Genomic DNA, 24,094 nt, shown 5'->3' with positions numbered 1-24,094 from the left:
CCATGGTTCTCAAAGGGTGGGGCGCGCTTTGCAAAAGGGGCGTAGACAATTTTGAGGGGGCATGTAGCTAATTAAATCTATTTTTTGTTTGTTGGACTTATTCGTGCATTTTTTGGATATTTACATTCCATCCCCGTATTTTCAAGGTATTTTTGAATGAAACATAATATATGTTATATGTAGCTTATTGCTAGCTAGGTATTTTTGAGGTGTGGCGAGCATTTTCATAACAAGAGTTACATTGTAATTACCACAATTCGTAAAATGACAGGCCATATTCCATTTTAATGGACTTTATCTTCCTCCCTTTTTTTAGTGATCCATTCCATTCTTGACCAAATAATGTTTCAAAAATGTGACCATTATACTCGACTATGGATGGAGTCATCATCGGAGTAGATTACATTCGTTGCATTTTGAAGCTTTTCTTGCTGTAATAATTAGGGCGTGGCATCATCAAAATCGTCAAGTGAAGTGTTGAATTAGCAAATTCCGTAAATAAAATTGTGAATTTCTCGGTAACGATTTTACCTATGATAATGGTCGCGGTATTGTTTTGTTGGAAAAGAAAACGTTAAAACTCGAGGTGATCAATTCTAATCAGCACAAAAGCAATTGGGCAATGCAGCACCAAGCAATTATTTTGGCATCAGGTCGCGCATGTAAGATATCGTTAATGACCACGTAGAAATGCCTTTATTTCAGCTTTTAAATCAACATTCAGGATTCACGTAATCACAGATTTATCTTATCACAGTATCTAGTTGATTTATTCCGGAAATAACACTGACACCAGTATGGACCATAAGAAACTCAATTACCGTCTCAATAAATGTGTGCGATAATATTATTCACTTAAAACTGGGACGTTTAATTTGCCAACGGCGATGAATTAGATCCAAGCCAGCGCAAAAGATAAAAGTTGGGATAAAATTGGAATTTAAGAACGCTCCTTAATGTCATTAACATCTGTCGCCGATGTGAACGCATATAATTCTACAAAAATTTGGAACTTCGATCTCCGCCGATCGGCAAGAATTAATACGTGCGCACAAGAACAACAAAGGTGGTAATATGAAAACGTTCAGGGGGCAAAAAAGTAGCGATAATGACGAAATTAAACAGTAAAAATCGCTTTGCTGCCAATTTTCATTGTTTCTAATAATTTCCAAATCGACCTCCGACCTTCTTTCTGAACTCCTGTTGCGTATAAAAAAAAACGCGAGAGATTGAGAGCTGTTGAGAAAGAGCTGCGTGTTTGTCTCTCCACAATTACAGAATAAAATATTTGAAAATCATCGAAACAGACCTAAATATCACAATAAAATACCATTTCTGTTTCTAGCTACCGTAATCATAGTATTCATGAGCAAACTTACAAAAACATTTATTTGTAGCTCTGAATCGGAATGTGTCACGTCTTTCCAAGCTAAAGTTGACAAGCTATATTATTGATTTCGGTATTTTATTTATTTTCATGCCGAAATGATCGACGTCAGTTAATTGCATAATATAGTTTATTTTCAAAAATCTCGTTTGGAGTTCCGCCACAATTTTAAATTGAAAAAAGTGTTCCGCGGTACAAAAAAGGTTGAAAAATCACTGTTCCAAAGAGTTTTTTTTCTTTAATTTTTGGTGACATTTTCGTCAGCCACAATCTCAACTCAACCCGTTTACTAATTGAATGGCAATTTTTTTTTTGATAGCACTTGTATCATTGTTACAAACGAGTTCGTAAATGAAAGAATCCAGGTTTCTGACTTCTGTCTTTTTTGCATGGTTTGTCAAATTATGAGAGATTTTCATTAAATAGATACATCTTTATAAAAATCACGTATCGATGCATTTCTCAAATATAACATATGGATTTTATTTCCTCATTTCATTGCATTTCATGGAGCTCCATTTGAATTAAATATTTTCTGCGCTGTTGGAACCCTGCCCTGTGCAGCGTGTTCACATTCGTCTAATTATATTTAAATTGTAGGATCGTTAAACGATTAACTGTTCACTAAATTATCAAGTTATAATATAATTATAACCGCCCACTCTGGGAATCACTGGTTTATACCACCTGGTAGTAAACAGTTAATAACCATGCCATTCATGTTCCAATCCAGAATCGCAATAAATTTTCAATACTGGTAATATTGGAGTGAGTTTAATCAAGTACATTAATATAACCGTGAATATTACTAACTTCGGTACTGGTTAACCATGTAATTTGTGTCCCAAACTGAAATTTTCAATAAGGATAATATATAAATTAGGCCAATTGCACAAATGTAGCCGTAAATCCTACACACCCGACTTATACTTCCCTTGGTAGTCCTAGTAGCCAATACCCATACGTTTCATGTTGATATGTGTTCGAAGCTGGCAATCCTCGGTACTACCAGTAACCATACAATTCATATTGATAAGTGTTCGAAGCTGACAATTCTTGTTAGTCCAAGTAACCATACGGTTCATATTGATAAGTGTTCGAAGCTGACAATCCTTGGGAGTCCAAGTAACCATACGATTCATATAGATTCAAGTGTTCTAAGTAGGTTGATAAGTGTTCGAAGCTGGCAATATTCCTAATGCGCTGTTATTAAGTGCGAGTATTCATATCTTATATGCATGCGTGTATGTAATATGTATGACGCTTTATTATTGCAAATATTACGACTCTAAAATCGTTTATCATGAGGTACCAAAGCTAACATGTCCTTATCATTCTGCGTACCATATACCATTTTTTTTATTAATCTTGGAACCCGTTTTCACCAGAGGGTATTAATGTAGTTGTTAATCCCCTCTCCCAAAATTCGTGTCCTAAAATTAAATTTCCTATGATATACTATAGCCGCAAATACCTTATAACCAGTATAGACCTTCATTGGTGGTGTTCCTAGAACCCATGCCCCTCATGTCCATGTCCCCTCATGTCCAAGTTTTCAAATCTAGAAATATATTCCCTATTTCCTCATAGTTTATTTCGAGTATTAATATGTTATGTTCTTATAATGAATGTAGAATGTCTACAATCCCTGTGGCTAATTTAGAGGACCTCAATATTAGGTAAATATAACGCACAATGCCTGTGGTACACAAACATTTTAAGCCGTTCAAGTTTGGAATATCTCGCGTCTCGTGTAAATTACTTGTATATCTATCAATAAATAATATCTGCAATTTTTTCGGGAAACCTGCTGACAAAGTATTATTTTTATTATATTGAGTATAAGCTCAGCTTTGGTTTGTCTGTCAAATGGAATTTATTTTGGAAAATCCTCTAGTCTAAATACTGTATAATATCATGATTCGGACAACTATCGTTTTTTTCTGGCTAATAAGTAATTCCAACCGAGTGTATCAATGTGAATTCTATACGATTTGGCATTGGTTAACTACGCCATGCAAGCCCCAAAATAAAATATCGTTTCCAGTGGCGATACTGTAACGCAGCAAATCAGCAAATAATTTTATTTAAACGAAAAATTAATATTTTTATTTTTTTTAACTTCTAGTATAAGCTTAGCTACTATATGTCCATGTTAATTACAGCTCCAAAGATTGATAAGAACATAGTTTAAAAGACTATGTCTTTAACCAAATCTCTTTTCTGTATTTCTGTTAAATAGCATTTTTTGTGATTTAAAGAACTTGATAGTGTCTTAGGTCAACGAAATTTAGTTTCACCTAAAGTTAGATGGACTCAGTATACGCATGAACATAACATTGGATTGATTTTTTTTATGTATTTTTAATATAAGTTTACCTTTGCTTTACCTCTGCCAAACAGCACTTTTTGTGATTTATAAATCCCAAACTTGATAATGAAACTATATATTTATTTTCAGTTTTCTAAAACACTGCTTGAAAGAGTCATTGCATCAAACAGAATCGACATTGTTAATAGTCTGGTGCATCACGGAGTGAGATTGACGCCTATATAGTCTGAAAAGTAAAGAGCAAGTATATATGTAATCTTATAATCTATCAATTCATATTTTGTCACGTATAAACTGATATATATATCATGTTCAATCCCGCTAGTCAGGAAGAGCTGCAAATATTTCAATTATCGCACAAGATGTCCAAAATATTATCCATTGGGAACCACTACATTAGACCGCTTTCCTTTATCAATTTTACCCTTTCATTTTTGTTTCGCGAGGCGAGATAAAAAGTGTAAAAGTTCCGTGGCCGAAAAAGTTTGGGAAACGCTGGTCTATAACAGTATTTTTTTTTTTACCTGGGTTCAATCGAATTTTTGGTGTTCGTTGGAGCTGTTCCAGGGGTTCGACGAGGGTCCTTCAAATTAACACAGTTTTATATTATGGCACTTTTCTATCACATCGTCTACAAATTATGCAAATTTAGCTACAGTTCATCTCCGATATTAGAACTTACACGTTCAACAACTAATAAATTAGCAGTAGAGGTTGCGCGAGACTAACTCCCAATCCTTTCTCTATGCCTTTGCGCTAGTGGAATTTACCAATGTGTTTAACATTTATCAATGTGTTCTAGGCTCAGATCTTGATAGCCAGGGTCCTTTTAATGTGATTCTTTGAAAGGCGTTGAATTCTTTGCTAGTAGTCTCAGTAATCATACCGTCCCATGTTCATAAGTTTTCGAATCTGGAAATATAATTCTTATTTCCTTATCGTTTATTCCGTAGTAATAAACTGTCCTGTTCTTATTTATATATATATATATAAATATATGTCTACAATGTCTGTGGCTGAAGTTATTTATTGACCTATATTTTCAGGAAGTTGCTGGGAGGGAAAGACTATAGAGAACTTGAAGGTAAAGTATAACACACTAATAAACTATTAACTATTTAAGATTTAGATAATGAGATACATCATAGCACACTGACAGATCATTCAAAATAAGTAATATTTATAATATTGAAAATCTGCAAATAATATAGAATGAATGTAAATGGATATCAGTATGCTACAAGTTGTCGTCTTTGTATCTTTAGAATAAGCATAGGACAATTTATTGAGGGGCGTAAAGGGAAAATTTGTTAGATTTTATCTTTCCCGCCTCATTTTCGATATTTTCCTTTCTTGAATATGTAGCCGTATTTTCAACGTGCTCTTCATGAATATAAATATACTTTATATGATGTGTTGCAATATTATACGCTGACAAATCATTCCGAAGTAATATTTGTAATTTAGGGGGAAATCTGTGAATAATTTGTCAATGAACTGAAAATTAATATTTTCATTTTTATGTATCTAAACTCTAAAGTATAAGCATAGTTTCTCTGTGCTCCTGTCAAATTACATTTTCTGTAACTTATAAACCTCAAACTTAATAATGACGTAGTTCGAACATCTATATATAATTCAAATCAATATCATACAAAATTTACCTACATTTCATTATCTCATATAAATTTCAGCTTTCTGAAACACTTCTTGAAAGAGGGAAAGACAATTCATCATTATATCTAAAGACATGCGGGGTTATTCGTCCGATTATGCATCACTGAGAGAGGTGGCTGCCTCGAGTCTAAAGAGCAAGTATGTTATTAAAATCTTTTGAATCTTTCTAATTTACATTCATCACCACTATTCACTGATCCCCACAATCAATTTTAAAATTGGTATCTATTACTATTCCTAAATAAGTTAAAATTACTTTACTTAATTTAAATGCTAAACATTTTAATAGGCTTAATACCAGGTGAATTTGCAACCCAATTTCTAAATTGAAAACCGGCATTATAAAATATTAAAACTAAAATCTAAAACGAGAGATATCACCATAAGTTTTGTTCTAGCAGTCTCACAGCAGATTGAAAACGCTTTTCAGACATTGTAAATTTGTGTTATGTTAGGATTTCTTTAAAATGTATACCATATAGGAACTGAAATGCAAACACAGTAAATTGTTCGCGCGATGTACCTTTTGTCTATTTTGAAACTGCCGATGGAGCCCAATACGATTTTTTCTCTGTATGTGACGATATATAAGATAATTAATGCAAAATATATCGAACATTTTTTTTTGCAATATTTTAAATTACAATCGTTCGTATTTTGTCGATATCTTTAAAATAATTTTGAGTGCCGAAAAAACAAATCAAATTTGATTAACTTCAAAATACGATTCCGGTCCACTTATAGTTGGCAGTTTGGGACGTATTTCGTGCAATTTTCAAATAGTGATTTTTCATTTATTAAATAATCGTAAAAGTTTTCCCGACTAAAATTCGAGTAACGAAGAACACAAATAAATTACTATGACAAGATATTTTGGATGCTCGCACCGGCTATGAATTGAATATTTTACTCGAGAGACAACTTTTTATCCTCTGCGATCTTACTTATATATAATGTCACATTTGAATTTGCGCTCGTTGTCATATTTCGACACTACTGATGTCAAATTTTATTAGTGTTATTACTTCTTTGGACAGTCACAAAATTGGACAAGTCAGTATTTTATTAAGTAATCGGAGCGCCTAAGTTTCTCCCACGGAGCACTTTGAGAACCTATGCCTTAATAGACCAGGGAAGAAATTTTCATAAAAGTGTTTGAAGTATCGTTGTACATGTTTAATAGCTGAGTTTTAGGCGGAATATTGTACAATTTTAGCATCTCTTTGAAAATTAGCTGTTTGCATCTAATAATTAAATATTCACTCCAGCTCACCATATTAAGATTTTGTGTCAACGCTTCCGAGTGGCCAAAAACTTTATATGGATACGCATTATCGCAAAGTTACCTTATGTCCAGGCTTGTCCATGGGAAACGTGCCATGAGATGGGATGGGATAACACACCTTTGTATTTCCCATGGGACGCGTGGGACACGAAAACCATATGATTTTCAGGGAAATGATGGTAAAAATTTTCGTTATGGATTTCGTGTCCATATATTTGAGCATAGCTCTCTTGTTAGTTATAAAGAGCAAAACATATTCAGCATTAACAATATACTTCGTGAAAGGGCTGATGGACACATATATAATAGTTATGAATAAAAAGTTAACTAAGTCCGTTTTTTCGGGAAACCTGCTGACAAAGTATTATTTTTATTATATTGAGTATAAGCTCAGCTTCGGTTTGTCTGTCAAATGGATTTATTTAGTAAACCCCCCAAATACTTTATAATATCATAATTCGGACAACTATCGTTTTTTTGTGGCTAATGAGCGAATAAGACAAGAATGAATTTTAGCAATAAAAAACCGTGTTTTTGTTATATTACCGCCCAATATTCGGAATAAAACTTGCATTACTTTGTTCCAAATTTTGTCAAATTTTCGTCATTGTTGAGAAGGAACTTTTCCCCTTGTGTTTGCAGTAATACTGTTAGTTTAGGCACCAAAGCGCGCTAATAATTTTCTATGGCAAAGTCTTTAGAACCGGACCAGTGTTCATTTCTCAGTATCGTTGGCATGAAATTTAATAGTATCAGCAATTATTCACTGGGGCGATGGTTTTCAAAGGGAAGGGCGCGCTTTGCAAAAGTGGCGTAGACAATTTTTGAGGGGGCATGTAGCTAATTAAATCTATTTTTTGTTTGTTGGACTTAATCGTGCATTTTTTGGATATTTACATTCCATCCCCGTCCATCCCCGTATTTTCAAGGTATTTTGAATGAAACATAATACTTGTTATATGTAGCTTATTGCTAGATAGTTATTTTTGAGTTGTTGCCAGCATTTTCATAACAAGAGTTACATTGTAATCACCACAATTCGTAAAAATATTTTCATAGCTATACTATACTTATGAAAAAAATTATACTCAAGATATAAGTACCAGTACTTCTTTATCGATTTCTCCTTGAATCCTCCCTTGAAAACGTCTACCTAACTGCTAGAACAGCATTGTATCAATAATAATATAGAGAGGAAATCATTAATTCTAAAACATTGAAACTCATTTCTATGTATAATGAATTAAATTGAGTACACACTGAGTTTTCGCGGATACAAGGATGTCTATATATCCTGTGTCATATTTATATGTATATTGCCTTCTTTTATTGATAGCATAGTCATTATTTTCTTGCATGGAATTTATTGATTTAATTTTTTGGGCCAATCTGGCTAATCTTATATATGTAATTTGAAAGTATCATGGGCTATGACCATGGTAGTAACCAGTTAACCGTGACATTCGTGTTCCAAGCTAGAATTACATCAGCTTTCCAATAACGATGTGATATAAGTAATTCCAACCGAGTGTAACAATGTGAATTCTATACCGTTTGGCACTGGTTATTTACGCCATGCAAGCCCCGAACTAAAATATCGTTTCAAGTTTTCAAACTTCTTCGAATTGTGACACCCTCCAAAAAATATGCTCAAGTTGCGACTTTTCGTGGAAACCGTATTAAACCGTACCTTCCAATAAAGGACCTTTTTTGCAATGAGTTTTATTTAAACGATCAAAGAAAACTAAATCGAAGTCAGTGAAATTGCATTTAATGGGATGGGAATACTTGCGTCTTTTTACAACTGTTACTAAACCTTGGTAAGATTTGTGAGAGCCGCACGCATTTCTCTCTCAACATTTACTCGAGATCGATATTTTGTTCGTATTACGACCATGGTCGCAAATCTTGCTTCGCATGAATACGAAATCGCAAAAGGGATCAGAGTGCGCAACGCTTTTTTTTTACCAATGAAGGATGATCCTTATTGAAGAAAATCCAAATTTCTTTTTACATCGATTTCGTTTAAAAACGACGAAGAAAAGCAGCAATGTTTTGTTGAAGCAAGATTTTGGCCAGTGAAACATGTTATCTAATAAGCCCAAACGGCATTTAGTATCATCGCATCCCCAGTTGCAACAAAAATCACGGAGCTTTACTACTTGAACAATCCAAAGTCAATGTAGCCTACGTCGTACTTGCGTTTTTAGCCTTTTCTTGTTTAGTATCATTTTCACGCTTGTATTATTACTTTTTCTACGCGCCGCAAAAGAGATTCCGCAAAAAAAAAAAAAATACGACGCCCACTTTGAAAACCACTGCTGTAACGTATCAATATAGCCGTAAATCCTATTGGTAATAGTTCGTTCATGTTCATAACTTTTTGAATCTAGAAATATATTTCCTATTGCTATATCGTTGATTGCAGGTACTAATATGTTAGGTTATTATGTGTATACATCTATATAAATGATCCAATAGAATAAATACACGGATTTGTCTATATTTCTTATGTTTTATTTATATGGGTATTACTTTATTGATAACATGGTTCTTAATATTCTGTGTAGAATTCACTTGTTTTTTTTGCACAAAATAGTATCATACTATAAAAAAGAATCCGACTAAGCGCAGAAATGTATCTGTAAATTATCATGGTCTATATCAGTGGTTCCTAATTTTTTTATTCGCAGTAATATATACCCACCCAGTTTACAAAAACATTTGAGGTCAGAAACGAATATAATACAGAACAAATAAACAAGGTAAACCATAGTTTATAGTGTTTTTTTCAATGAGATATATAAGCTTATTGGTCTTCCAGAGAGTATTTTTTTTTTAATTTTTGGTGACATTTTCGTCAGCCACAATCTCAACTCACCCCGTTTACTAATTGAATGGCGATGTTTTTTTTTGATAGCACTTGTTTCATTGTTACAAACCCCTTCTCTACCACAAACGAGGTCGTAAATGAAAGAATCCAGGTTTCTGCCTTCTGTCTTTTTTGCATGGTTTGTCAAATTATGAGAGATTTTCATTAAAAAGATACATCTTTATAAAAATCACGTATCGATGCATTTCTCAAATATAACATATGGATTTTATTTCATCATTTCATTGCATTTCAAGGAGCTCCATTTAAATTAAATATTTTCTGCGCTATTGAACCCCTGCCCATTGCAGCGTGTTCTCATTCGTCGTATTATATTTAAATTGTAGGCTCGTTAAACGATTAACTCTGCACTAAATTATCAGGTTATAATATAATTATAACCGCCCACTTTGGGAATCCACAGTTAATAACTATGCCATTCATGTTCCAATCCAGAATCGCAATAAATTTTCAATACTGGTAATATTGGAGTGAGTCTAATCAAGTACATTAATATAACCGTGAATCTTACTACCTTCGATACTGGTTAACCATGTAATTTGTGTCCCAAACTGAAATTTTCAATAAGGATAATATATAAATTAGGCCAATTGTACACCCGACTTATACTTCCCTTGGTAGTCCTAGTAACCAATAACCATACAATTCATATTGATAAGTGTTCGAAGCTGGCAATCGATGGTAGTCCAAGTAACCATACGATTCATATTGATAAGTGTTCGAAGCTGGCATTCCTTGGTAGTTCAAGTAACCATACGGTTCATATTGATAAGTGTTCGAAGCCGGCAATCCTTGGTAGTCCAAGTAACCATACGATTCATATTTATGAATGTTCGAAGTAGGTTGATAAGTGTTCGAAGCTGGCAATATTCCTAATGCGCTGTTATTAAGTGCGAGTATTCATATCTTATATTCATGCGTGTATGTAATATGTATGACGCTTTATTATTGCAAATATTACGACTCTAAAATCGTTTATCATGAGGTACCAAAGCTAACATGTCCTTATCATTCTGCATACCATATACCATTTTTTTTTATCTTGAAACCCGTTTTCACCTGAGGGTATTAATGTAGTTGTTAATCCCCTCTCCCTAAATTCGTGTCCTAAAGTTAAATTTCCTATGATATACTATAGCTGCAAATACCTTATAACCAGTATAGACCTTCATTGGTAGTGTTCCTAGAACCCATGCCCCTCATGTCCATAAGTTTTCAAATCTAGAAATATATTCCCTATTTCTTCATAGTTTATTTCGAGTATTAATATGTTATGTTCTTATAATGAATGTAGAATGTCTACAATCCCTGTGGCTAATTTAGAGGACCTCAATATTAGGTAAATATAACGCACAATGCCTGTGGTACACAAACATTTTAAGCCGTTCAAGTTTGGAATATCTCGCGTCTCGTGTAAATTACTTGTATATCTATCAATAAATAATATTTGCAATTTTTTCGGGAAACCTGCTGACAAAGTAATATTTTTATTATATTGAGTATAAGCTCAGCTTTGGTTTGTCTGTCAAATGGAATTTATTTTGGAAAATCCTCTAGTCTAAATACTGTATAATATCATGATTCGGACAACTATCGTTTTTTTCTGGCTAATAAGTAATTCCAGCCGAGTGTATCAATGTGAATTCTATACGATTTGGCATTGGTTAACTACGCCATGCAAGCCCCAAAATAAAATATCGTTTCCAGTAAATAACTTGATAGTGTCTTAGGTCAACGAAATTTAGTTTCACCTAAAGTTAGATGAACTCGGTATACACATGAACATAACATTGGATTGATTTTTTTTTATGTATTTTTAATATAAGTTTACCTTTGCTTTACCTCTGCCAAACAGCAATTTTTGTGATTTATAAATCCCAAACTTGATAATGAAACTATATATTTATTTTCAGCTTGGGAAACGCTGGTCTATAACGGTAGTTTTTTTTTTTTACCTGGGTTCAATCGAATTTTTGGTGTTTGTTGGAGCTGTTCCAGGGGTTCGACGAAGGTCCTTTAAATTAACACAGTTTTATATTATGGCACTTTTCTATCACATCGTCTACAAATTATGCAAATTTAGCTACAGTTCATCTCAGATGTTAGAACTTACACGTTCAACAACTAATAAATTAGCGATCAGTAGAGGTTGCGCGAGACTAACTCCCAATCCTTTTTCTATGCCTTTGCGCTAGTGGAATTTACCAATGTGTTTAACATTATCAATGTGTTCTAGGCTCAGATCTTGATAGCCAGGGTCCTTTTAATGTGATTCTTTTAAAGGCGTTGAATTCTTTTTAGTATTGCTTCTAAATTCTTTTCTTGTGGTAGTTGTCGAGTCCGGAGTTTGGCAGGATCCGTTCGGATACAGAAGTCACGCGAAAAGACTAATATAACGATCAGTAGAGGTTGTGCGAGACTAACTCTCAATCCTTCCTCTATGCCTTTGCGCTAGTGGATCCGTATGCATGTAATGCAAGGATGCTGTAGCAAGAATAAAATACCATACTATGCAATTCAAGAGTCTGCTGTGCACACTAACACAAATATATTTCTGTAACGTTTCGTCTGACCAAAATCAGACTTCCTCAAAAATCAGACAAGCAGTTTACAACAAGGACAAGAAAAGAGCAATCATGCGGTTTAAATATGGCGATAAATAAATTTGTTTGAAATTAATTTTGACCAAACAATGAAAAAACAATTATTGATATTCAGAAACAGATTGCGAAATAAAAAAATGCGATCGGTTCTCAGCATGGAATAATTGTTCCGCGGCGTGCTTGATTTCACAATAAGTTTTACTAGAACATTTATCAATGTGTTCTAGGCTCCGATCTTGATAGGATCTTGATCATGATAGATCTTGATAGGAAAGGTCTGAGCCTAGAAAAATTTTTCAATTCTGATTTTTTTATTCGCCAAGTTAGATCGAAACAGCTAGCGACTCCGATCGAACGCTAGAATACGCGTGTTTCAGCAGTTTTTGGAGTCTAAAAAGCGTTTCAAGGTACGGAAGATTGCCATCTATGATACAGAAAAATATTTTTTTTTCTTTTTAAAAGAGGGGAGGGGGTCGACCCACCCCCGGACTACGCCACTGTGCAGTGGTTAGTTCACGGGCAGGTGTGCAGTTTTAGCCGGTATGCAATAAATTTTTCTGCTTTGTTAATATATCCAATTTCAATATATCCAATTCATATCTAATTTATCAAATTACATTTTCGGTCATTCATAAACCCAAAACTTGAAATAGTTCATATAGTTCACATAATGACGTAGTTCGAAAAATTGTTGGTACATTCAAATTTTTACCCCCCAGCCGAAATTAAATCAAAATAATTAATTATTTTTTTGAAATTAATCACATTGAGCCACCACAACTTTTTGTTGAATCAAGTTTTTTTTATATTAGTGCTCGATTTAATGAAATATTCAAATTTTCCCCCGCTTTTGTGTTTCATTCTCAATTTCGTTTGCACTGTATATTAAATATTTAAGTATATTATCACAGTTGAATATGTTTCTTTGGAAAAAATGAGATTTCGGAAAACACCCCCGCTCGCTTTAAAATAACAAATTAATAGTTGTTCAGCTTGGGTTATATGGTTCGGGTTAGGAATGATTTGAAAATTTGAAATCTGAATTCGGGTGTTTTTTTTTTGAAGTTGATGCTTCCATTGGATTGAATTTAAATCTGTCATTAACTTAACTCAATCTACCCGCCCTCCATTTGAGCTAAATCTCATCGGAAAACTTGATTAGGGCGCTTTGTTTTTTTTTTTGTTTTTTTTATTGCAACAAAAAAGTAAAAGCAATTAGAAAATAACAGTATGTCAAATGCAATATTTAAATAATAACACTAATTTTGGCAGTGGATTATCACCAAATGGCAGAGAATAATAAGAAATTTTATTTTTATTGGGGGGGGGGGGGGGGGGGGTGCAAGATACAAATTCTAATATATTGAGTATAATTCAAACAAATAAATTTATCTATTCAAACTTGGGCATATAATAAGTTAAGAATAATGTTTTAAACATATAGTTGCAAGATTCAAATTATAACATATTGAGTATAATTCAAACAGATAAATTTATCTATTCAAACTTGGGCCTCTTAGTATTTTTATGTAGTGACCATTTCGCATGTGCTAATACATTATCAGTATGACCTTGGTCATTTAAAATAATTAAAAAAACCTAGTTTCATGGGACCCTTATGGATAGCTTGACACTGAAATCATCTAGCAATATAGACAAAATTAAAATAACAAAACAAAGTACAGTACATGGAAAAGTTGACCACGTTTTGGAAAATGTAAACAGATCATAAAAAAGCTCATTCAATTATTCCAACTCGTCATCTGAATCTGTAACCAACACTATTAACAACTAAACCAGCATAATATTGAAATATAACTACATATAGAATAATAGATCAAACCTTTACCATTCGTACACGAATTGCTAATTTGTATTCATTTTTAAGACCAATAGCAGTTGTAAAGATGAATACCACATTTTAATAATCACATTGTTTCAATAATATATCATAGGCAATATTAACTTGCATTTATAACATTATTGAACTTCAAGTAAAATTTCAATCCTTTCATCCAATGTAACATTTGCTCTTTTAGCTTCAGACATGTACATTATAGCAGCTTTCAACTTGCATTTAAATAGTGTACGTAAAATGGATTGAAAATAATCTCCATCAAACACAACAAAATTTCTAAACTCCCAAATAGCTCCCTTTGCACAAGATATTATCAATTTAATTGATGGGGGTGTATTATACAGAAATATGATTGTCCTGATGTTGTACATATCAGGAGTAATATCACACCATTCCCAAAATTGTTTCATATACACACATTCGTAAAACAAATGTCTGCACGTTTTAATATTATAACTACAAAAATGACACATTCCCCTTTCGTTATCAACCCAATGTCTCACTTTGTCACCTGTTGCTAAAGCCAAATGAGCGATTTTCCATCCTAATACTTGAAGTTTTCTTGGAATATATTTATCTCATAAGTTCACCCAATAAATATTCTCAGTTGCTATACTATATCTTTCCGACAAATGTTTATATTTACTGATCATGTATTTTTCATGCCAAAAGAGTTCTACATATCTGGAGTGTAATTGTTTAGTTGTTGGTATTTTTTCAAAATCAAAACCAGACATTGGATTTAATGTACTATAATTATTAATGCCTGTTAGAAGAATAATTTTCCATTCCATGGGTATAACCCTTACAATTTCATAAACTATTTCAGTAATTTGTTTCTCGCAATTGCATTTCATTGGCTGACTCATTTTGCCCCACCTTGACCCAGCTACTTTCTCAGCTATAGTTTTGCAGCTGTATTGAAATAAATCTTTGATATAAATAATATTTCCCTTTATCCAATTTTCAATGTTGTCTGGATATTTTGACAAAGGTATCATTGGATTCCACCATAACACTTGGTTAATAATTTGGTACTTATTTGTTATTTTCCCCTAGTAAATCCCATGTCTTTGAAATGATTGATCATATCTATATAAACTTTTGGAATGTTTGGATTCTTTGAATTGTATAGACAGAGATGTAATATTTCTAAATTTTTCCTAGTATTTTAATCTCATCATATGATACTCTGATGCTTTCTATTTCAGTAATCAGGTGATTTTTTAACGTACCGCATAGTAATATTTGTGATTTACTTTTATTTATAGTAGTTCCTGTAGCCTTTTCAAATTTATCAACCTCTCTTAAGGCCTCATAAACGGATGGAATATTAGTGAGAGTTAATGATGCGTCATCAGCAAACCCCTTATATTTTTCTTCATTTCCAGCTACTGATACAAATCCTTGTATTCTGAAATTATTTCTAATTGTACATGCAAAAGTTTCCGCTACGAGAGTATATAACAGGGGGGGGGGGGATAAAGGACAGCCTTGTCGAACGCCTCGTTCTATTTTAAAAAACTTGCCCAAATATCCGTTTGTTATAATTACAGCACATGTGTGATTATACAAAAGTTTTACATACGAGATGAATGTATCCCCAAAATTGAGTTTTTTCATAATATTCCAAAGAAAATCCCTATCAACACTATCGTATGCTTTTTGCCAATCAATAGACAAAATGGCCAAATCTTTTTGGAACTTATTTGAGAAAAAGATATCGTCTCTTATACTTAATAGATTTTCATGAATATTTCGACCATGTATAAAGCCTGTTTGATCAGGGTGTATTAAATTTGGGATTACATATTTAAGGCGATTAGTTAAAATCTTCGCTAACAGCTTATAATCAAAATTTAATAATGAAATAGGTCTCCAATTCTCTAGTCTCAGTTTTTCTCCTTTTTTATATAGTAGTGTAATGACAGCAATCTGCATTGATTACGATAATCGCTTCATTTTTATACATGCGTTGAAAATTACATAAAGTATCAATTTAATAGTGGACCAAGAAATCAAATAAAACTCCTTGGTTAGTCCATCCAACCCAGGAGCTTTATTGAGTTTCATTGTTTTAAAAGCTTCATCAATTTCATCTATACTAATACAGTTATCAAGTTCATTCTTTTCTTCTTGGGAAATGAAATTTGACAAATTCTCAAGAAGCGAGTTTTGCAAGTTTTTATCTAGGTGATTATTCTTTTTATATGGCTGATAATAAAAAGACTTTTGTTTCGCTTGAATATGTTTTAAATTTGTTAAGATTTGGCCATTTTGTGATTTAAGACTTTTGAATAACTTCAGTTTACCTCTATAATTTTCTAAATTTAAAAAATATTTGGAAGGTTGCTCCCCTTGTTCGGTCCATTTGATTCCGGATCTCACAATTTGTCCTTGTATTTTTTTTTTTACTATTCTTTCAAATGCTTGTTTCGAGGCGCATAATTTATTGTAAGATTCAGTACAATGAGGTTTTTCTATATGCTCATAGTAAGCCTTTTCATATTGATTTTTAATATCCAGCTCTATATAATTTTCTTCAGCTTTCATTTGTTTGGCGCAATGGCAAGACCAATGTTTGAACTTGACTTTGATTTCATCACAAAATTGCAAAGCAGTACTTTGCTTACATTTTTTGATATCTCGTAACCATTTTTTAGTAATAGTTCGAATCCCTTCCACAAAATATTTATAATCCCGCAACCTACTATTAGATTTCCAGTATCCTGGCCCTCTCAGAGTATTTTCTATAAACAAAATTTCTGTTACCACTGGATGATGGTCAGATAGTGGTATTCTAATAGCATATGACTTTTCTATGGATGGTATAAGATTTTTAGATATGTACCATCTATCTAGTCTCCTCTGTATCATAATATTTCCTTTAGAGCCTTTTTTATGCCATGTATACATTTTATCATCGGGGTGTTGATGTCGCCAAACATCAATTAAGTTATACTTATTAACTATGTTTTTTAATTCTGTTACACTTATATCCCCAATTTTTCTGTAGGTACATAAGTTTTCTTTATCTTCATTTTTCATAATACAATTAAAATCCCCCCCTAGGAAAATTTGATAATTATCTTGAATATTTTTCTGACTCAAAGTATTGTCAATAGTAATATTCAAGTCTGAGAAGAATACACTTCGAATACTAGGTACATTCGGGGCATACACATTAATAAATAAAGATGGACATTCCTGTATCACACCAAATGCTATTATATATCTACCCTGTCTATCAATATCAATAATTTCCAATTCTATGTCAATATTATCTGATAATAAAATTCCTACCCCTTTACTGGTACTGGAGTAGTTGGACCATATAGCTTCAGATCCCCATTCCTTTTTCCATAAATTGGCTTCAGCAACAGTATTACAATGGGTCTCATGGAGGAATACTATATGTGTGCGATTGATTTTTAGAAAATCAAATATAGTTTTTCGTTTGGTGTTATTTTGCAATCCATTTATATTATAAGTCATAATTGATATTGGATAAACTTTTGTGTTATTCATTGACAAGATAACTTGTAGTAAGGGCATGTCAGCATTACAAATGATGTATCATTATAATTCCAAAGAATTTTGAATTTTAAAGAAAATTAAACAAACTTGCCCAACAGTTATTCACTAATTTCAACTTCTTTTGTTGAGCAGTATTCTTCAGTGATCATCGGCTGTTAATATTTTGTGTTATGAATTTGAAGATTGGCATCGTGCATGTCTTGTGTTGCTTCGTTTTCTTCAGAAAATGCTGTGCTTGTTTTTCTTCTCTTATTGTTTAACTTTTGATAATCCAAGTTCATTTTGAAGACCAGTTTATTTATTATTGCTTTGGCACCTTCTGAATTTATATGTATCAAATCTTTTTCATATAGGCTTTCGTTGTCGTCTTTTAGGAATTGTTTCGGACAATCAATGAATTCAATTTTTCTTTGTTGAGTTACTTGTTTTAAGATATTATTAATTCTCACATGGCTTTGTTTTCTCTGTGGTACTACGGCCAAACAGAATATATTTGATGCCTTCTCTTTTGAAGCATCTATGGTTGCATTGAACTGTTTTTCAATCTCATAGTTTGTATCTTTTACATGATTTGTGCCAAAACTTAATATCAAGTTGTTGACAGAAAAGCTATTTCCAAAGATCCAATCTGTAGCATTTTTGAAAGTTCCTCCCTTCACATGTTTAATTTTCAATTCTTCAATTTCATTTGCTTCTTTAATTCTTTCTACTTGAGAATCACCAACTATGAGAGTTTTTCTCTCCATATTTGACCAATTTTTATCATTTAGTTGTTGTTGGAGTTGTATTAAAGACTCAACAGCATCTATTTCTTGCTGTAGTAGATTTGGAGTTAGCTTTTCAATGCTCATTTCATTTTCAACAGTCGTATGTTTTTTATTTGATTTTTCATTGCCTGGTATGCCATCATAATTGTCTTGTGACTTTTGCATAGTAATTGAATTCTCATTTTCACCATTTTCTTTTACCATTTCAATATTCAAATCATCTGTTCTTTGTATATCTAAATTGTTCGATTGTTGCGTTTCCATGTTTTTCTGAATCTCTTCTTCAATTTCTTGCGCAACTCTTTGTTCTTGTTGCTGCATTTGTGGTGTTTTGTATCTACAATTTCTGGTCAAATGGGGCATTCCTTTATCCCCACAAAACTGGCATAATTGCCTGTTCGGACATTTTGTCGCCAGATTTGAGTCGCTTCTACAGATGTAGCAATACACTCCAATGATAACTGGTCTAGAATCATATGCCAGTTATAACCTCGCCACCACCCATGTCGAATGGTATTCTCAGCCTCCTGGGAACATGTCTAGTCAATATTATTTCTATTTTCCTAACTCCATCAGAAATGCTATTGTCATCTAAGGTTGTTCGAATATTCAGGCATTCTCCGAATGGTTGAAGCATGATTGATATTTCTGTATCTGATATATCATATGATGTTTGACTCATGGAAAGATGAGTGATATCATTCCTGTAAATAGTCGGGTATGTGACGTAATCCTCATTTTTGTAATTGTGGGTATTCCTTCTTTCAACAGTTTTTTTACAGCTTCATCTTGCCGCAGTGTGATAATCCACTTTTTCTGAATTTCATACACACATGCGATATCTTTTTTCTCTATTTTATCAGAAATAATATGGATAACATCTTCTCTTTTTAAACAGGAATTGTTATTAAAGTAAACCACTATGGTGTTTCGTCGTCGTTTGATATTAGGGTTTGCCTCAGGATTGTTGTTACTTGTCTTGGTAGCCCTATTTCCATCATCTTCTTCGTCTGACATTTTATTTGTCAACTTTCTTTTTCTTTATCATTTGATTTCTTGTTATAAAACCGAACACTTTATCAAACAGTGTACCGTAAAACGTAACCGTAACCGCTTAGGGCGCTTTGTGCCAGACGCTTCCCGATACGCGTGTGCCTTTCGCTCAGCCGTGTCGCGTTGAAAATGAGAGAAATTTTTTATTTATTTTTTTTTTTGTTTTGGTACCGCTCTGATAAATACAAGCGAAATCGACTCGACAACAAAGTCTCTCACGAAAGAAAAAATTACGTCACCGTTCTGGCAAGCCCAAACCTTGCTTTTGAAGCAAAGTGAATATTCAATTAACAAAGGGCGCATGTTTTCGCGAGTAATTTCGAGCGAGCGCATTTAATGTTTGTTTATTATTGTGCGGGTAATGATTACTAGCTTATATACGCGCTGAAAACGATTGCTCGCTAGCTCAAATTACTTTCTTTCAAGTCATAACATATTCATCTGTATATTTCTAACTTTGAAATACTTACAGACATAAAACTCGGAAAATTGAAAATATGATAAAGAGAAAATACGTGCTACCGTGGCCCCAAACAATCGGACAAGCATATATCATGCTTGAAAACGACGCAAAAGTTTCTTATTGCTTTTGTTTTGATTTACTCTTTTGACTTAGTGCACGATGAGACGTATACGTAAAGGATATTAACTCTTACTCAACAAACATATTAGGGTCAGATTTTTATGAGCATCTAAGTGCTTTCCCGGCATAACAAATTAGTAGTTGTTCAGCTTGGGTTCGGGTTAGGAATTATTCAAAAATTTAAAATCTTATTCAGGGATGTGTTTTTTTTTCTGAAATTAATTCTTCCATTGAATTGAATTTAAATCTGTCGTAACTTTAAATGTATTGGATGGTTACTACCAGTAACCATACAATTCATATTGATAAGTGTTCGAAGCTGACAATTCTTGTTAGTCCAAGTAACCATACGGTTCATATTGATAAGTGTTCGAAGCTGACAATCCTTGGTAGTCCAAGTAACCATACGATTCATATAGATTCAAGTGTTCTAAGTAGGTTGATAAGTGTTCGAAGCTGGCAATATTCCTAATGCGCTGTTATTAAGTGCGAGTATTCATATCGTATATGCATGCGTGTATGTAATATGTATGACGCTTTATTATTGCAAATATTACGACTCTAAAATCGTTTATCATGAGGTACCAAAGCTAACATGTCCTTATCATTCTGCGTACCATATACCATTTTTTTTTATTAATCTTGGAATCCGTTTTCACCAGAGGGTATTAATGTAGTTGTTAATCCCCTCTCCCAAAATTCGTGTCCTAAAATTAAATTTCCTATGATATACTATAGCCGCAAATACCTTATAACCAGTATAGACCTTCATTGGTGGTGTTCCTAGAACCCATGCCCCTCATGTCCATGTCCCCTCATGTCCAAGTTTTCAAATCTAGAAATATATTCCCTATTTCCTCATAATTTATTTCGAGTATTAATATGTTATGTTCTTATAATGAATGTAGAATGTCTACAATCCCTGTGGCTAATTTAGAGGACCTCAATATTAGGTAAATATAACGCACAATGCCTGTGGTACACAAACATTTTAAGCCGTTCAAGTTTGGAATATCTCGCGTCTCGTGTAAATTACTTGTATATCTATCAATAAATAATATCTGCAATTTTTTCGGGAAACCTGCTGACAAAGTATTATTTTTATTATATTGAGTATAAGCTCAGCTTTGGTTTGTCTGTCAAATGGAATTTATTTTGGAAAATCCTCTAGTCTAAATACTGTATAATATCATGATTCGGACAACTATCGTTTTTTTCTGGCTAATAAGTAATTCCAACCGAGTGTATCAATGTGAATTCTATACGATTTGGCATTGGTTAACTACGCCATGCAAGCCCCAAAATAAAATATCGTTTCCAGTGGCGATACTGTAACGCAGCAAATCAGCAAATAATTTTATTTAAACGAAAAATTAATATTTTTATTTTTTTTAACTTCTAGTATAAGCTTAGCTACTATATGTCCATGTTAATTACAGCTCCAAAGATTGATAAGAACATATTTTAAAAGACTATGTCTTTAACCAAATCTCTTTTCTGTATTTCTGTTAAATAGCATTTTTTGTGATTTAAAGAACTTGATAGTGTCTTAGGTCAACGAAATTTAGTTTCACCTAAAGTTAGATGGACTCAGTATACGCATGAACATAACATTGGATTGATTTTTTTTATGTATTTTTAATATAAGTTTACCTTTGCTTTACCTCTGCCAAACAGCACTTTTTGTGATTTATAAATCCCAAACTTGATAATGAAACTATATATTTATTTTCAGTTTTCTAAAACACTGCTTGAAAGAGTCATTGCATCAAACAGAATCGACATTGTTAATAGTCTGGTGCATCACGGAGTGAGATTGACGCCTATATAGTCTGAAAAGTAAAGAGCAAGTATATATGTAATCTTATAATCTATCAGTTCATATTTTGTCACGTATAAACTGATATATATATCATGTTCAATCCCGCTAGTCAGGAAGAGCTGCAAATATTTCAATTATCGCACAAGATGTCCAAAATATTATCCATTGGGAACCACTACATTAGACCGCTTTCCTTTATCAATTTTACCCTTTCATTTTTGTTTCGCGAGGCGAGATAAAAAGTGTAAAAGTTCCGTGGCCGAAAAAGTTTGGGAAACGCTGGTCTATAACAGTATTTTTTTTTTTACCTGGGTTCAATCGAATTTTTGGTGTTCGTTGGAGCTGTTCCAGGGGTTCGACGAGGGTCCTTCAAATTAACACAGTTTTATATTATGGCACTTTTCTATCACATCGTCTACAAATTATGCAAATTTAGCTACAGTTCATCTCCGATATTAGAACTTACACGTTCAACAACTAATAAATTAGCAGTAGAGGTTGCGCGAGACTAACTCCCAATCCTTTCTCTATGCCTTTGCGCTAGTGGAATTTACCAATGTGTTTAACATTTATCAATGTGTTCTAGGCTCAGATCTTGATAGCCAGGGTCCTTTTAATGTGATTCTTTGAAAGGCGTTGAATTCTTTGCTAGTAGTCTTAGTAATCATACCGTCCCATGTTCATAAGTTTTCAAATCTGGAAATATAATTCTTATTTCCTTATCGTTTATTCCGTAGTAATAAACTGTCCTGTTCTTATTTATATATATATATATAAATATATGTCTACAATGTCTGTGGCTGAAGTTATTTATTGACCTATATTTTCAGGAAGTTGCTGAGAGGGAAAGACTATAGAGAACTTGAAGGTAAAGTATAACACACTAATAAACTATTAACTATTTAAGATTTAGATAATGAGATACATCATAGCACACTGACAGATCATTCAAAATAAGTAATATTTATAATATTGAAAATCTGCAAATAATATAGAATGAATGTAAATGGATATCAGTATGCTACAAGTTGTCGTCTTTGTATCTTTAGAATAAGCATAGCTTATCACAAGGGCGTGGACAATTTATTGAGGGGCGTAAAGGGAAAATTTGTTAGATTTTATCTTTCCCGCCTCATTTTCGATATTTTCCTTTCTTGAATATGTAGCCGTATTTTCAACGTGCTCTTCATGAATATAAATATACTTTATATGATGTGTTGTAATATTATACGCTGACAAATCATTCCAAAGTAATATTTGTAATTTAGGGGGAAATCTGTGAATAATTTGTCAATGAACTGATAATTAATATTTTCATTTTTATGTATCTAAACTCTAAAGTATAAGCATAGTTTCTCTGTGCTCCTGTCAAATTACATTTTCTGTAACTTATAAACCTCAAACTTAATAATGACGTAGTTCGAACATCTATATATAATTCAAATCAATATCATACAAAATTTACCTACATTTCATTATCTCATATAAATTTCAGCTTTCTGAAACACTTCTTGAAAGAGGGAAAGACAATTCATCATTACATCTAAAGACATGCGGGGTTATTCGTCCGATTATGCATCACTGAGAGAGGTGGCTGCCTCGAGTCTAAAGAGCAAGTATGTTATTAAAATCTTTTGAATCTTTCTAATTTACATTCATCACCACTATTCACGGATCGCCACAATCAATTTTAAAATTGGTATCTATTACTATTCCTAAATAAGTTAAAATTACTTTACTTAATTTAAATGCTAAACATTTTAATAGGCTTAATACCAGGTGAATTTGCAACCCAATTTCTAAATTGAAAACCGGCATTATAAAATATTAAAACTAAAATCTAAAACGAGAGATATCACCATAAGTTTTGTTCTAGCAGTCTCACAGCAGATTGAAAACGCTTTTCAGACATTGTAAATTTGTGTTATGTTAGGATTTCTTTAAAATGTATACCATATAGGAACTGAAATGCAAACACAGTAAATTGTTCGCGCGATGTACCTTTTGTCTATTTTGAAACTGCCGATGGAGCCCAATACGATTTTTTCTCTGTATGTGACGATATATAAGATAATTAATGCAAAATATATCGAACATTTTTTTTTGCAATATTTTAAATTACAATCGTTCGTATTTTGTCGATATCTTTAAAATAATTTTGAGTGCCGAAAAAACAAATCAAATTTGATTAACTTCAAAATACGATTCCGGTCCACTTATAGTTGGCAGTTTGGGACGTATTTCGTGCAATTTTCAAATAGTGATTTTTCATTTATTAAATAATCGTAAAAGTTTTC

General features: G+C 32.8%; 1 long non-coding RNA gene across 2 annotated transcripts in view; it reads left to right on the top strand.

Moving 5' to 3' along the window:
- The window catches only part of LOC120342444 (uncharacterized), a 29,772-nt gene extending 7,946 nt beyond the window's left edge, over nucleotides 1-21,826 (top strand). The window contains exons 6-9 of one of the 2 annotated variants that reach the window (XR_013474945.1): nucleotides 3,849-3,952; nucleotides 4,766-4,803; nucleotides 5,414-5,534; nucleotides 21,711-21,826. This is a non-coding gene — a long non-coding RNA (uncharacterized LOC120342444). Of the gene's footprint in view, nucleotides 1-3,848; nucleotides 3,972-4,765; nucleotides 4,804-5,413; nucleotides 5,535-21,710 lie in introns of both variants that reach the window. The other variant, XR_013474944.1, reaches the window with a different exon arrangement.
- The last annotated feature ends 2,268 nt before the right edge of the window (nucleotides 21,827-24,094 follow it).

Source organism: Styela clava, chromosome 3 (assembly GCF_964204865.1).
Source record: "Styela clava chromosome 3, kaStyClav1.hap1.2, whole genome shotgun sequence".
NCBI classification, from domain to species: domain Eukaryota; kingdom Metazoa; phylum Chordata; class Ascidiacea; order Stolidobranchia; family Styelidae; genus Styela; species Styela clava.
This window is presented reverse-complemented; position numbering and strand designations above follow the sequence as displayed.